Below are 17,656 nucleotides of genomic sequence, written 5' to 3'. Positions count from 1 at the left end.
CCATAGTTGCAGAGATATTTCACAGAAAGCCAAAAATGCTAACCCTCTGTTGTTGCTGTTGATTTCATTAAGGACCAAAGCGGTAGACCACATGTTGGCATCTATTCAGCCATGCTGCTAGCGAAGCAAAGAACGCTTATTTCCACAATAAAGACGTCAAAATATTCCTCTACATTATCTAATACTCTGCATTCTCTGTGTTCTCCTGGAAACTTTGACAAATATGCTAAAGCCTAAAAAAAAGCTGGTATTTTCTAAAGCAAGACATGAAGCTTTTTTCCCCACTGGTTCATTCCACATTTCCCTTCTTTTTTCCTTGAACGCACTTTACATCGCGTTGCTTGTTACAAAAGTTTAATAAAATGCCTTTGCGTCTTGAGGCCACAAATCTCTCAGACGCAGAAGGTATTTAAAGTTAATATGAACCTTTTTATTATGCTGAACTGTAACATTATAGTGAGAGTAAAGAAAAAATCTTAATCATAATTGAACATCCTTTTGCAGCATTATTAGAGGGAATATAAATATAAATTGACCTGTCTTATAACATCTGTTCATCAGTCCACTGCTTAATGTCTCGCTCGGAGATTAATGGAGGAAATGATTGCGAAGAGCACCCAAACATCAGATTTTTTCCCCCCCGCATTAACGCACTAATCAGCTCTTCACTTTCATTTCAGTGTACGGTCGCTGAGTTTTAGCTGCATAATTTGCAACACGCACTATGAATAGTCTGCATCGTATCATCGAGGATGGGACTGACGCAAAGAAAGAAAGAAACATCCAGATGGAAAGGAAATGTCAGGCCGTTATCAGCGCGTGGGAATGTGTAAGGTTCAAGTGTTTTCATGCTTGGTGTCAGTTCTCTCCATCTTGTCATCCTGGAAGCTTTCCCAGCATCCTCCCCGTTTCAGTCTTCAAATGTTATTAAGGCACAAACACACACCGTACAGCGATCATGAGGTGCCAGGAGCAGCGTGACTGAGCAATTGTTTATCTTGGCCAGAACATCTGGCTCTGAGGCGGAGAAAAATCAAGCTAATGAGCAATTGGGGACTGATGCTGTGATTGGTTTTAAAGACATCTCATTGAGGTGAACAGGAAGGACAAAAAAATGGATACAATTATCTAAATATCAAGTTCTCTGCATCACAGAGTATCAATGTATGGTTACATAATTTGCAGCGGGACCTGCTACGTTTCATTTGTTGGAAATCGATTCATATATTCTCCAGCCAGTATTGTGATAGCCGAGGTTAGCTAATTTCTACAATCACCACAAAACAAACATAACTGTAATTAAAGCCCTGCAAATGAGGGTGGAAAAACCCCCACCAGCGTCGCCTCCATCACGCTGAAATGTGTCAGAATGGCTGCATGTGTAATTATACAGGCCGCTGGCTGACTAAGTGGGCCCACATCATTGAAAAGTGCCCTTTTCTCCCCCCCCCACAAACATACTAAATCAAGCAAACAATATGCCGGCAGAAGAAGAAGAAAGAGTGAGACGGCAACAGAGAGACATAGAGGGAAAAGTCTGTGTGTGAAAGAGGAGGGAGTTATTGGGTGGTTGGTGTGATTGGCAGGGGACAGAGTCAGTGCCGTGAGAGTCCCGGAAAAGTCTAATTAGCATGTTCTCCTTTTGGTAAGCTTTCCTATTTTTTGCTCCTTTCCTCCGGCCTTTCCTCAAGGCTTTTCTTGGAAAAAAAAAAAAAACCCCAAAAACCACAGATGGTGTTGTGGTTGTGCCCCTCGTGTCCTGTGTCTTCCCTCCTGGGTCTCCCTCCTTCTGCAGACCTATCTCGCCCCCTTACTGCATGAGCACTCATTCTTTTCAACTTTTCAACTGTGGGAACATTGAATTTATCTTAAAAGAGACATGCTGAGTGAACAACAGGCACCAGGGACACAGGCCGCAACAGAGGAGATACGATCTCCCTCCTCTCTATTTCTTTCTCTGACTTTATCAGCCATCTTCCTCACTCCCTTCCTTCCTTCCTTCCCCTTCAAGTCTCTGGACAGCGAGCCATGGATCTTTCTCACTTTTATGGTCAGCCTTCTCTTCTTCCTCTTTCATCTCCCTTATATGTTTTTGTTCTTTCACTCTGTGTCATTGTGTCTTTGTCCGTGCGCCCCCCTCCTGGGAGCCATGGGTAAAATTTAAATGGCAGGGTTTCCACTCTCAGTCATCTCGAGCCTTCGACTCAGTGCAGCCCATTGCACGAAGAGGCTGGGTGTGAAGACATAATGTGTTCAGCGCCCTGGGTTTCTGAATGTGCGTGCGTCTCTGTGTGTGCATGCATGCATGTATTTATTCCATCCTTTAGGCCATCTCAGTGCCTTGTGTTGGTGCAAAAAGCCGGAAAAGCGCAGATGCATGTTACAACCAAAACTGCACAATTGCTCAGACACTCAAAAAAAAATCTCCTTTGTCTCTCTGACTCACCTCTTCTGACCCAAAATGAACAGTTTTCTCTCAAAGCATTGAGAGATTATGAAATCACAACAATAACAGAAAATAGAAGCTCCAAAATAACACACAGTTTAACCAAAACCTCTGACAGAACATGGCAGGTTTCATTAGATGGAGTTATCATAATAACCAAGGTTCAGGAGCGAGACCACGCCACCCTCTTACTAATTCAATCCCCTGTGTCTCTCTAATCTAATCACCTGTGCATACATGTCCTGTTTTTCCCTCTCAGTGGTCGGCAATGTCGTTTCACAGCAAGAAAGTCCTGGGTTTGATCTCCGGTGTCCCAGGTCCTGTCTGCGAAGAGTTTTTACGTTCTCTCTGTGTTTGTGTGGGTTTCCCACAGACTCAAGCACATTTGTGAGTGCTCCCCTTCACTGTAGGTGAGTTCAGTGGACTGTTGATCCCGGCCGGCAGCACCCTAAAGGATTTCTTAAGACCCAATATAAAGGCAGCCAGTTGAGGCTGTTCATTTCTTTGTTTTGATTACGTATCAAACAGAATAATATGTATAATATTTAAATGTACAAACACTTGAAGAGGCAGCACTCTTGGCAGCTTTCATCGTGGCCCACGCTGCCACATTAAAATCAAGCGAATACTCAGTTGTAGACATGTTTGATTTCTTCCAGCAGAGTCAGAGGGCGACGTTGCATGGTGTGAATGTGGAGCACAATGCCTACATGTCCTACAGAGACACTCTCTTTGAAGCTGTCATGAAAGTGTCGTCAAATGTTTCTTTATTAAAGTTTATTAAGACTGACTGAGCCCTTTGACAGTGAAACGAATGCTTATAGCAGTCGTTTCACACAGAGGCCGGGGCTCTGGACCCCTGGGCCTCGTAACAGCGTTCAGTAATCCATCCATGGGTGAAACGCCTCGGAGCCGCTGTTGTCTTGCCAGTTCACTTAGATGCACATGCAAACATGCATGCACACAAAAACACAAACCTTGCCCTGTCTTCTTATTGCCTATACGATCTGTATTGTTGTTGAGGCTACATCTTTTCGAAGAGGCATGAATGCATGACTCAGAAGTCATCAAAAGGCAGTCAAACATGTAAGCTCCACTGGTAAATAGATGTAAAATTTTAAAAACACATGAAAGACGAACATCTAAAAGTGGAGTACGGCTGCTTGATAATTCATCATCTCAGTCTGTATCTATCAAACATCCCCCCAGCCAATTTAAATACTGGACGTCACGCTGTGCCGGGTAAAGATGCTAGTAGATACTAACAGACAGAGCTGCTGAGGTGAAACCAGGAGAGAACTGGGGTCCAGTGAGGCGAGATGATGCTGCTGCTGAATTCCTCGAAGCGTAACAGGGTCGCATCAAGCAGAAGAAGAGGAAGAAGTCAATTATGAGAGCAAAATGGCAATGAGTCAAGCACGGGTCTTGCTAATTATAGTCAGGCATTGACAGGCGCATCGCCACCAGAGGTAACAATATCTAATTATTGGAAATTATCTCCATAAAATGAGAAGGGGAGAGTGAAGAGGCTGATGTGAGTCATGTCTGGGGTTAATTGGTTAACAGGCGACCCCTCAGAGCTACCTTCACATCTGCCTCATACAAACTAGGTTGACAGCTACAAAGGAAAAGCGTGATTTACCCTTATGATGCTTCATAAGCATTTTTCAGTCTGTGATCTTCATCCTTGCTTGATTTGATATCATTACGGTGAGAGACCAGAGGACCTTGTTGTCAAGCATCCTGCCTACTGAAGTGTCCCCAAGCGACACACTGCATTTCTCCAGGGCTGCTGGAGGAGGAAAACAAAAGGAAAAAAAATTTGCCCACACACTCCAGTAAAAAGCCACTTTACCATCAGTAGTGAATAATACACATCTCCCCAATTTAAAGGTGCCCTGTGGAGTTTTCTTGTAAAAAACAAAAAAACAAAAGTTATATTTACGTTCAGCATTTCTCACCTAAACGCACGGTTTAACCTTGAGGTCTGACAAACCTCCTAAATGTCTTTCCTTCCTCATAAAACAGATCTAAAGACTTCTCAAAGCCAGAGAATATATGTATAGACTTTGTGATGCAGCTAATGATGATTTTCTCCATCCATTGTTTAGGTGATGGAGCTTTGAAAAGTTGTGCCATTAACAACGTCCCAGAGCCCACAGTGATGTCATTAAATTGTTTGTTAAATTGTATATTGAGAAGCTGGAACCAAAAAATTTAAAGCATTTTTGACTGAAAAATGACTGAAACTGCATTTATATTTCACTTAATTAAGACAATTAATCTTAATTTGTCTTTAATTCAAACATCCTGGCATCAATGGATGATGTGATTTTCCTCTTGCACCACTTGATACTGAAGGCATCAAGACTCCTCTATTTGATGTAATTGTGCAGTTTGAAGTTTTCTTCTTGATTTGATCATTTCACTCCATGTAAGTGGGATATGGCACATATGATTCAACATGCATGCACTACTGTGCAAAAAAAAAATTACAAACTCTTCTGAGCATCTGAGCAGGTTGACCTTAGCTTGTCTCTACATCCTGTCAGGTTTGATCTCAGCACTTCAGCACAGTCATAGTGCTACTGCAGGGAAGAGTAGCACAAAACCCTTATAACAACATTTCCTAATCTAAATATACCAAATCCTCACCATTAGAATTTCACCCAAACATACAAACAAACAGACTGGAGAGGTGATTTGGATTAGTGGTCTGATTCCGTCAGGGATTTGTCTTCTATTTGTTGTTTTACACCAAACAGTCGCTGGAACTATTAATGCACAACAAAAACACACACTTGATAAAAGCAAAATGGTCCCCTGACATCACTGTGAAGAATTAAAGCTTCAAGAGTATCAACAAACAGAAAAACACTGAAACTGCAATTAAATCAAAACACCATATTCATACTGTGTGTGTGTGTGTGTGTGTGTGTGTGTGTGTGTGTGTGTGTTGGGATGTGGGGCTTGGGGAAACAAAGTGAAAAAGTGTACAGTTGCTATGGTGATAATGGGTTGGAGAAAAAGCAGTGATGGATTGAAAGTGAGCAGAGAGAAAGCAAACAGCGGAGAGGAGGAAAACAAGCAGAGAGTAAATCACTCTGTGGCTTAATGAAATTAAGTTTGCGCCCATTCTTCATGCTTGCACATGAAAGGCAAAAGCAACTACGATGGGAGCCCAGATAGAGGAGGACTAATGAAGAAACGAACGCCACGGAGCAATCTCGAAGCCAGACTCATGTGATGATGAAATGCTCCCTTTGCTCAAGGCTGAAACCGGGCTGCTCCGCTGGAAGAAAAGACCATGCAGGGATGTTTATAGCCGAGGGGATTCTCTCTCTCTCTCTCTCGTGTGACCCCACAGTGACTAGTTTTGTCCAAACACAGACTGCCCACAGCCTTGACTGGACAGGCGACAGTGTGACCTGCAGTGGTGAAGGGCAATCACACTCTTTGACCAGTTTAAGAGAGTGTGTCTGCATCGTGTGTGCGCATCTGTCTGTCAGCACGAGAGAGATAAAGAGAGTCATATGTAGAGTGTTTGTACGTAGCTGAAGGCGGAGATACAAAGAGTTGTTAATGTTGTGTGGTGTGAAAGTAGAGACGTGGTGGAAAAGAAGTCAAAGCGTTTTGAAGCACTGATGGTGAGAACTGAAGAGAAAAAGAAAGAAAAGAAAGATGGAGAATGGCAGATCTGGAGACGAAGAAAGACACATGGACAGAACAGGAGATGGGTTTCAGAGACAAGGCTCAACAGTGTGTTGTGTGTGTGTGTGTGTGTGTGTGTGTGTGTGTGTGTATGTGTGTGTATGTGTGTGTGTGTGTGTGTGTGCGCGGGTGTGCAGGTGGGTGGCATCAAAGGCGCCAGCCAGCCTCACCGAACAGGCTCGTGTCCACAATGTGGATACAAACTCTGTCAATCACACAGAGGGAGGAGGACTGACAGCTTTACCTGCCAAACCTGCTGGCATCACTGCGGCTGTGTGTTTGTGGCACCGATGGAAAGAAAACATCTCTTTTCATTTATTCCCAATGTTTAATAACTTCAATAAAATCATGATGACTGCTGGTTTTCCTTTAGAGACAAATAGCAACTTCAACGATATTTCACACACACACACACACACACACAATAGCCTCAAACTGTGTGATTATAGGAACCAGACTCGAAGATGGCGACCAGTCACTGAGCGCATAAGCCAAAAAGTTCCCAAGCTCCTTTACAGCGGGATGACGTCATACACTTCAAAATTGCAAAGTTTTAAAAACCTTGTTTGCAGTTGTAGCTGTGCTGTCAACAGTTTTATAGGCATCTCTTTTATGATGGCGGGGAAAAGATGAGCTGCAGAGGATTTTTTTTTTTTTTTTTGCTTCGAATGTCCACTGGGACAAATTGGCTGGATGTGGCTGCATTACATTTAAGTTACGCTGCGATTTCTTAATAGTGTATATAGTCTTCTTCTAATTCACAGACTTTGGAGCAGGGACAGAAACAAATCGTGGGATCGTAATTTTACATCCAGTGGACATTGGTGGTGATGGTAACTGAAAAAAATGTAGTGGAAGAAATAAATGTTCTTTTAGCCTGGACCCAAAGAGTCCCTGATATTCTGGATGTTTATTCTAACTAAGTGTAGCATTATATTATATTATATAAGTGCTGCTTTATTGTGTTTAAAGGGAATATCTAGTTCGTAGTCTTCAAAAGAATATTAAATTGCAGCTCAAGTCCTCTGATGTCAAACAGACAAATGATCGCCAAACCAGAACCCGTCTACACACAAGTACACACCGAGCTATTCAAATACAGACCCTGGCGGCCAGCCGAGGCCCATAAGGGGACTGGCTTCACATGATCAATCGTGTGACTTGTGGGAGCTCATCTGTCTTCTGACGCTGATAAAAACAATAATGAAGCTGTGACTCGGTAGAGAAGAAGGGAAGACAGAGGACGGAGGGCAGGAGAACTGACACGAGACGCATCGGCAGCAGAAAACAGCAGCGCACTGAATAAATGTGAGGAGTAAGGGCGAGAGGTAGAGAGGGAAGAGAGGCAAACAACAGAAAACGCTTGTTATCACTACACACACGATTGAGACACAGCACAATGACCTGCTCGTTGTCATGTCATCTCCAGATATTATCTCCAGGATCACACGTCACACACCAGACAAGACTTGTAATGGCAGCTGTGGCAGCGTGTGTTGTCTTCAAGTTCATCTGTGTCTTGAAAACCGTGGCTGTAAAGAGGGAAACTGGCACCTGTATTGACTATCCATCACTGATCTAATTAGTAGGATGACATCTCTCTCTCTCTCTCTCTTGCTCTCTCTGTCTCTCTCTCTCTCTCTCCACCTGCAGCAGCCTGTCAGTGTTTAATGGGCCGTCTCGTTCAGACAATCCCACTGTTGCCTCATTATGTACAAGACAGATTTGCAGCCTGTAAATACGGAAACAAATACAAACGGATACTGAACTGATGTTAAAGGAGGTATGACAAGTGTTAGCCATGCAGTTGTTAAATGTACATTCAGTTTTTAAGATCACACAAGCGATGGCGTGCGTGTGTCTGTGTGTGTGCGCGTGTGTGTGTGTGTGTGTGAAGTGAACGCATGTCTTGTATATCATGTCATTGGTGACATTGTGTGCCTCCTCTGATTGCACGCCTTTCTAGTCATGTTAGTGAATTAAACATCAAAAGGCATTAGGATATCAAACACGCCACTCACATACATGCAAATGTGCGCCGCAACATGCACACACACACACACACACAAGCACATGCAGACACAGGACATGAATGAGCTCATTAGTGGGAAATGGTACAGAGAGCAACGTCAGCAATCTCCAAGAGAGCTCACTGGATTAAGGGATGCAGTAATTTCTGATGATGAGATGCGTCGATTATGTAGATAACACTGGATGAAGAAAAATACTGAGAGGAAGTATTTCTCTCGAGTATTTTAGAAAGTAATATGACTTGAAATACACAGTATTATGCAACAGTTGTAATCAAACCTTACTAATATAAGGAAGAGGACACACGCCAGTGGTGGAGGAGGTACTCAGATATTTTACATATAAATAGAGATAAATAAAATATTTCCATTACAAATAAAAGTTTGGCATTACTCAAGTACAGAAGTTTTATCAGTGAAATGTAAGCAAAAGTAGTAAATCTGCAGTAAAATGCCCTCATCAATGTGTCTCTTCAAAGAGGCCTCACCACATATTTTTCCAGTTTTTCTTTCTATTATCATCGTCTTGCTACCTGCCAGATTTATTTAAAGTGCTATTAAAAATTCATTTTTAAACTTTTTTGTTGTTCGTGTTTTATTATTATAGGATATAAATGATTAGATAAATTATTATATAACATACATTATTAGACGTAGATTGTTAATACTGATGCGTGGCTCCTAACATGGGGTTGCAAGATACATTTCTGCTACACAAATCTGTATCCATTTTTTGGACTGTTTTCGTGCAGTGATACATAATTTAACATTTTTTGGGTTTTGACTGGTAACTTAAATGAGAAGCTTAGAGGGGAAGATTGTACTTGAATGAGCACAGTGCTTGAATGAATACATTTAGTTACTTTCCACCACTGACACACACACACACGCACGCACGCACACAGTGAAATCAAACCAAGCAGCCACAGGTGTGGGGCCCTTAATCCTTCCCTGTCGCGCTCTAATTAACAGTGGTGGAGAGAGATCCTGTGTTCTGATGCATTCACACCGCACTTCTGAACACCACACACGCTTTCATCGCACCCCAACTTTCATCATCAAACACAGCATTTAATTAAACTGACTGGGATATGAGACCTGCTTTTATATGCATGTGTGTGTGAATGTGTGTGGGCTTCCCTCTGACATGTGCTGCAGCTCAGCCTTTGTTGCCGAATTCACACAGAGGCCAAGCGGGCCTTTCAACCGGTGACAGTATCATCACTTCCTGGGTGCCTCACCATCTGACTAGAGGTCTCTGTGGCTGCAGTTGTCAGGCTCCATTAGGACACACCAGTGGTGATAGCTCCATCTCTACTCAGTGGTAATTGAGCTAAATGGTTGCGAGAGAGGGTGAGCTGTTCAGAGGATAGTTGACTTTGTCAAGAAGTGGTGGAGAACCCCACTCACAGTGATAGGAATCCAGGCTTATCCACTGTGCTTATAGCAAGCCGGCAGAAATGGATACATACAGTATGCAAACACATGCAGAGGTGAACATTAAGAGTGTCCCCTTGTATCAGACCTGCGAGATGAACGTCAGAAAAACAGAGCAGGTGGAGGTTTTGACACAGTGGGTCAATGCTGCATTTTTAAGCAGGTTGACATCTCTGAGTGTTTGTTTTTCAGTAAACAGATGAGCAACGTTGAGTGCATTCAATTATTGTGAGCTGTGAATTTACTGTAGTACGTTTACTTTATAATGCTCTTCTACAGAAACCATTACATATCCCAAATCACCGTCCTCCTATGAAAACAATGTGGCTACAACATGTCAGCTTTTAATGAGCTGAGAAAAAGACTTTGCCATTTGTAATTTAAATACGTAGGGTGATTTTCTTACATTTAAACGGTTTGCATTCAACAAGTCATCCAAATCAAACAACAGCCCTCTGGAATAACCACATACAGGTTTTCTGATGCTACAAGTTGTGGATAAGTGTAGGAAACTATCAGGGTTTTATGTTAGTACTTTGTTAGGGTCAGGGGAGCCTTGTCGTCATAGTTACAATATTAACTATGTCGTTAAGGTTAGGGAACGGCACACAGTCATGGTTAAAAGAAACCAACATTGAAGCAGGAAACAAACAACGGCCTATTGCGTCCCACATATACGGTCTCATATGATTAACTCTGTAACCCCTATCTGTCAGAGCTACTCAGTGGCCATCAAATTACACTGTGATTTCACTGGGAAGAGGAGAACATCGCTCTCAGGGTAAAGTAATTTAAATACTTAACCAATTACAGAGGTGGTATGTCTGTAACGAAAGTGACTGTACTGTATGTCCCAGCAATCCTGCTTTTTCCTCTCTTATCGGAGACTACAAACATGTCCAATTAGGAAAACATCACAGTCAGGAATTAACTAAACATAAAAACACCTCATTATGCAGAAAAGGGACAAAAACAAGGCGACCTTTAGCGAGCAGGTAGTGCTAAAAATAATGAGGTGAGAAGCAGACATGCAGAGAATAATTGCTGGCTAAGAATATCCATAAAGTGTTCATTCTCACTTTTCCTGCTGCACACGGTCAGTTCAGGAGTGAATAATTATACAAGTTGTTTTACTGTACTTACAAAATCGGATTTTCGTAGAGCTGAGTTTAGCAAGGACGAGAGTCAACTATTACCATACTGTCATAAAAGTTTAGGGAAAATGGAAAACAACAAAACTTTTCAGGTCATTTATCACCTGCCTTCCCACTGTGCTTTGCAGCAGCCCTCATTTTACCCCAGTTCCCCCGGTGTGTTTATTAAAGCTTTGACTTGCAAGAGAGCCGGACAACTGGCTGTTAACATACCTGCACGTTAATCACTGCGACGTGGAAACCAAGGAGGACAGGCCCCAGGCGGCCATCTCTCTCACACACGTATGGAAACTATATTTAACCAATGCACAATAAAAACACTGAAGGCAAGGAGGTGTACTTGCAAAATTACAGCTGTAATAAGAGCATGCATGTGCACACACGGTACTATTGTCGATATTGACAACAGAAATCTGTCTCTCTAATAAGATCACATATTATTTCTATTACTTAAAGTTATATAACTTGTCGATTTTGCAGACCAGAGCTGGGACATTACACGCTGTGCTACGATCAAACTAGACATACTGTACTTATTGAAAAGCACTAAACCGAGTGAAATGGACAACATAAACAAGTGTGCCTGCGCCTATAGCACTGGAAACACCATTAAGCTCCTGATGCTTTACACATCCTTCAAATTACAATCAACACCCGCAGGAGTCGATAATAATCATCTCTAGGATGAAGCCTTCATCTTCTGTGTTGATCAGCGCAGCTTTGCGCTGGTGCATATAGGCCACGTGACGTCAGCGGGCAAACCCAGGAAATTGCAAGATGCACATCCAGCCTATGGGGTACATTAAAGAGATAGATAGATTGCTAAAGCCCATCCATAGCAGCATGGGATGTAATTACACACATTGTAATCCTCAGCGGCCATCTGTGACAATAACATATGGGACCGCGCAGCAATGCTGTTTAATTTATTACATTTTGTGTGATCATTACCAATCAGCAGTAAAGATAGTCTCACTATATTCAATAATGTCAACATAGAATATCAAATATGATTACAGTAAAATGCCACCGTTATCCTCAGAGATGTATTTTTAGTCTGGTACACCCTAAAAGGATATACTGTAATTATGAGAGCACGAGTGAAGCACCCACTCAACTAGTGTTCTCCATGGGTCACTATTTTTTTTGTTTCAGACTGAAAATGTCTGTATTAGTAATTTAAGTGGTGGAATATCTTTCATAATATCACTTCATTTCCAGCAGCTACGTACACAGTTCTCTGATCAGGGTGCCAAAGTTGTTCGCCGTTTCCACACCCCAACTTTGATATGAGAACTGCCTTCATTGGGCTGCTGTCACTCCATGTGTCGAATCACGCTGAGATTCGTAATGTACAAAGTGTTGAGATTACAGGTTTCTACCGTTGTTGTGACTTTTGACACTCTGGTTATTTGTCAAATGAAAAATAGGCTGTGACATGAACATGAACAAAGAGGAACATGCAGTGGGAATAGGTGCTAATGTTCCAAGTAACTTTGGGCGAGAACACTAGTTATTGCAGCTCGCTAGCTTCCACTTTACAAGTGGAATACAAACTTGACAGTACGACTCGTCCTCCCAAATGTTGAATGTTGTAAAGAGACCGGCCTCTTAAATCACTACTGGTCCATAACCTAAAGCTATGTGTGGATGAACACAGAGTTATGATATTCTTCAGTCAATAGCGCACACTGACTGATGTCCACAAATATCAGTCAAATGCTGTCAGGGGAAACACCCAGAGGGTTAAATCTGACCGCAAATATGTCCAAAAAAATCTGCACAACAGCTGTAGCAACATTATATCTCAAATTTCCTTACACATAAAGCAAGGAGAATTCAAATTTCAGTTCACCTTTACAATGTGTGTGTCATCTAGATATGTGAGCAGATATTCTGGTGTCCTCTGTCCTTCTGCTAGATGCCTCTGTGTGGGTTTGATGTGATGCCATGTGTCCTAAACCCTCTGACATTCAGGCTGTGTGTGTGTTTGTGTCTATCTCGCATGCACTAACGTGTGTGTGTGTGTGTGTGTATGTGTGTGTGGATTATGTCAGATGCCCTGTAGCTGGCAGAGAGACCACTTTGGCCCCTGATGTTTCTGTCCAGCGTCCAAACAGCAGACGATTATGATTTTGTGTGAGTGTGTGTGTGGATGGAAACGCGTCCCTCACTATTTACATCTTTGCAATTACATAAGCAACACAGCTGCTCGTCGTCTCTTCGGCACAAGTGCTGAATGTGCAGCTTTTTCTCCTGCCACCGGCCAGAACTACATCCAGTTTACAAATTCACCTCCTCGGTCCAACTAAAGGCCCCTTTATTACTTGTTGACAGATCATATAAGAGTTATGAAGCGTTAGGATGAAGACAAAGGATCAACAGCTGGCCTGTCAGTGGGCTGCTAATCCATGAGGTGTTAGTGATATTGGAACATCCTCGCATGGCTTAACCATACAAACTACACTCTCATGATTAGACAGGAGGACATATCACTGATGATATGACATGTGAAGGTCTTAGATAAGATTACCTTACAGCCGTGGGTCAGAGATCTGTACCATTCAATAGAGATAAACATATATTATCAGTGCTCTTTTAATCCTCCTGCATGAAGTCTGTCTGTTATTGTACATGTGACCAGTTACAACCAGTAACGTACTAACTGCGCAAAACTAAAGTAACGATTGAAACTATAGTTGGAACAAAATAATTAGCAAACTAAACTTCTTCAGGGCTCTGATTCTAAAACAAAGCTATTTGCCTAAGTAGGCTTAAGGACCGCAAATTGCAAAAGGTTTTATCTGACACAATGCTAAAAAGAATTGAAATGTTACACTGCAAGTGCACCATAAAATTACTCTCCCTCACAAATCACTCCCTAAATTCATTACACAAATAATCAGTGGTGGAGGAATTATCATATCTTTGATTTATGTAAAGTGAGGAATAAAAAGTAAAAGTCATGCATTTAACATTTTAAATAAAAGTATTAGCACCAAAATATACTTAAGCTAAAGGTGGGAGTAATTTGAACTACTTTATATTCTGCTGATTAGCAGCAAATACATCATAATTTATTAATTGTTTTATTTTTCTGAAAAAAAAAAAAAAAAAACACGTCCTACTCACCTCTTACAGGGAGTCATAGTCTCAGTTGAGAAATTACAGCAGCACAAACATGTCATTTCCCAAATGACATGTACAGTGAGCTGCATTAACTTTACCTAAACATCAATTATTGTAATGAGAGTGAGAATCATAATCACAATATAGTCTGCAGTATAACAACATCATTATGTTGCCATTATAATGCAGCCCTACTCTGGCATGACCTTTAATTTCCAATGGCTTAATGTATATTATAAAAGGCTAAAATGTCTGTTTCTCTGCCGCGGTCAAATTATCATTAATGATATGAGGCTGGACGATCCTTCAATAAGATGCATTAGGTGATAACCTGTTCTTACATTTAGATGATATAAAATAATGAGGACATGAGAATGTATTAGAGGGACATATCCTTATGACACACATGACACACAGTCAACGCACTCATGATGAAAATGTCCAATTACACAGCCCTCGTGTGAGTGCATGAATATTTCACAAATCAGTTTTAATATGCCGCGGCTGAACTGATCGATCAGTTTGATACGGTGGCGGCAGCAGCAGCTGACTTGATTGCGTTCGAGACATTTAGAGAATATTAGAGGTTTGGGGGTTTGGGCTGATCTATTCTTGTCAGGATGGGCGTCTCAGACGGGGCTGACTAATGATCCGCGGGCTCGGCCGCGGCAGGAGGGATCAGTGACAGCTTAATGAGGCCACAGGGCTTCTGTGCTTACAGAGATAGAGGCAGAGGGAGGAAGGGCGGTGCGGCGGGAGACACAGAGAGGAGAAGAGAAGGTAAAATGGACAGGGAAGAGAGATGTGCTCTAAAACCAGACGGGAGGAAAGAATGTAAGAAATGAAAGTTGTCGACAGACGAGGCAACAGAACAAAACGAAGGGATAAATGAGAGAGAAGAGAGAGTAAGATGGTGTGAGGTGTCCCACTGATGTCAGAGTTTATGTTCCTATCTATCCTCCTCCTCCTCCTCCTCCTCCTTCCTGTGTTGGTGTGAGATGAGTCACTCCCAGGAACATTTAGGAAGGGCCGTCCCTCCTGTCGTCGCCGCTGGAGACGGGAGCCCTACGGGGTGTGAGGTAGTTAGGCCTGCATCAGCACCGTCACACCAAGAGACTGTCAAAGGAAGCATCCAGCAGAGCAGGAGGATTGAATGGGATTGACAGCGAAGGCAACTGACAGTGTGGAGGAGCTCTGAAGTATAAATGGATCACATGTTTTTTAATGTTTTGAAAACCTCAAAAATTTATTTTGCTGCCAACCATCTAAAGAAAAAGTGTCCCACTATGGCCACTATCACCATGGTGATGTTGGGTCAGAGGAAGTTCTAGCGTCATTTTGGGATCACCATCACTGGTTTTGATTTCTCTGATTTCATTATTTTCAGGTAGCTATTGCTTTCCTTTAATTTCATTATCTATATTCATAAATCAACTTTCAGAAACTTGAAACATAAAATCTCTAAATGTCGGCGCTTATTTGACAGACCGGACTGAGTGATTTTGTTTTCTTTGTAAGCTTCAAGCCTCTGCAAAATAACCTAAAATAAAATAAAATGAACGCTAACCAGTGGCTGTACGGAGTCTAAGTTGGTGTATTTTTCTATGAAAGGAGAGACAATGAGAAAGAGAGATGTGCCTGGAAATGGTTCATCTTCTTGAAACATTTCCCTCTGTTCTCACATTTTGTAGCACAGCAGATGCCAAAGAGTCTCTAATTTCTGTAGAGGAAAAAAAAAAGGAGCACAGTAGAACAGTATAGGTCGTGTGAATGTGGTCGTCTCAGTTATTTCTTTCTCTAAAATGGTGCAAGCGTGCAGCAGATGTGTCACTGTGCTCTACCTGAGACTACAAAGTAGGACGCAGATTGCGGCTGTTCTCAAGGGAGACAATCTTGAGTCATACAACCCCCCCCCCACCCCCCAACCCCTAAATATCCCCTGGCAAAATACTGAAAGAGCACACAAAGAAGAGCAAAGGCGTACATACATACACATTCCTGCAAACATCAATGCACACACACACACATGCACAAACACACACACACACACACGCACTCACTCACATACTCCTAAATACCTAAATGCACCCAGGGGACTCAGCCATGGGCCTTGAGACATTTTCTTTTCTTAAATAGAGCTTTATGTAATCTTCAGGTGCTTGATGAGGCAGGGAGTGAGGACAGGAAGGAGGAAGGGTGGTGGGGAAGGAAGACAGGGAGGCGGGGGGGGAGGGGGGGGGGGGGGGGGGGGGGGGGGGGGGGAGTAAAGACCTGTGAGGTGACATCCCCAGTGGAGCAGCACAAACCGCGGTGGCTTTGTTAGAGAGGCAGAGGCAGACACAGACCTCAGCGTGGCATCTCACCCCTGGCGCCTCATGGAGAAATTTGATTGCCCTGTTGTGGCTGTAGATTTAGCTGAGAAACTCTGCTTTTCTCGTGGTGGTGTTACAGGGAGGTTGTTCTCATAGAAAGAAAATGGTATTTTGTTCACTTATAACCACTCATGTTTGCATTTTCCGGGCAAGACCCTCTTGTTGCTGGAGGAGTTTGAGACCACTGATCACATCCGCCCTCCTACCAACCGTCAACACTGGTGACTTTTGACCACCATGTTCCCCAAACCTTAAAACTGCTGTTGACATTTTAAAAATAACAATGTATGGACATGACAACATGTAAAGTGAATGATGCCACTTGTAGTGACGATTATCATCCTGCTTTCATTGAAAAGGCTCTGATGAACCCTCTGTAGGCTACCTGTACGCTAGAGACAGACTAACTACCAACTAGCTTGAGAAAATAATCTCAACTCAAAGTCCACTTACTTGTTATTGAACTTTTAAGAGTATCGCACGTCAGCAGATTGAGTATGCCAGAGAACTGCAGATGTTCAAATTTTACATTAAGTTCAAAGCTCCACCTCTGTCAACCTTGAGTTGTGATGACTTTCAGGTCAATTGGTTGTCTCCAATTTAAAGACTAAACTGTCAACTCTTCATTTAACATGGCAGAGGACTTCTCAGAATAATGGAGAGCTGGAGAGCTGATGAGGATGTGTAATATGATCAAAGGCTCCTGAACAAGTGAGTGGGTGGAACTTGTGTTGAGGTTGGGAGGGTGATTTGTCGGACACAGGATGTAAGAATAAGTGGTTTTTGATTTAAAAACATTACTTAGTCGAGCAATTAAGTGAAGTAGTGGAGATAACTGGATGTAAACAAGCCAAACATCCATCCATCCATCGTCTATACCGCTTCTCCTTCAGGGTCTCGGATGCTGGAGCCAATCTCAGCAGACTTTGGGCCTGAGGCAGGGTACACCCTGGACGGGCAACTTAGACCAGTTAGCCTAACCTGCATGTCTTTAGACTGTGGGAGGAAGCCGGAGTACACAGAGAAAACCCACGCAAGGACGGGGAGGACATGAAAACTCAACACAGAACCTGCAACCTTCGTGCTGGAAGTGCTGCCCTCAAGCCAAACATACGTGTGTAAAATAAACTAAAGAAACATATCTTCAGTCCCTCTAGTATTCGTATTTTTAGTTGGACTTGACTTATTTGTCGTAAGATATTTCCTCTTAGTATCTATTTAGTAGCAGACACAAGTGTGGGCATGCTGTGAGGAGCTGGTCAAGGTGAATGACGCATCGCTGAGCAAAAGCCTTCTTACAGTAAACAAGTCAACAGGTTGTGACTCACTTTCACAGGAGGAACGTGACACCTCTTTGCCAATTTTGAATATCATCAT

The 17,656-nt window shown here is 42.5% G+C and overlaps 1 protein-coding gene across 1 annotated transcript in view; it reads right to left on the bottom strand.

The window, feature by feature from the left end:
- The window catches only part of prkcab (protein kinase C, alpha, b), a 91,175-nt gene that overhangs the window by 26,859 nt on the left and 46,660 nt on the right, over positions 1 to 17,656 (bottom strand). The gene's annotated exons all lie outside the window — the stretch shown is intronic.

The sequence above is a fragment of the Pempheris klunzingeri genome, chromosome 17 (assembly GCF_042242105.1).
Source record: "Pempheris klunzingeri isolate RE-2024b chromosome 17, fPemKlu1.hap1, whole genome shotgun sequence".
Classification (NCBI taxonomy): domain Eukaryota; kingdom Metazoa; phylum Chordata; class Actinopteri; order Acropomatiformes; family Pempheridae; genus Pempheris; species Pempheris klunzingeri.
Note: the sequence above shows the minus strand (reverse complement) of the source record. Positions and strands in the feature narration are given on the sequence as shown.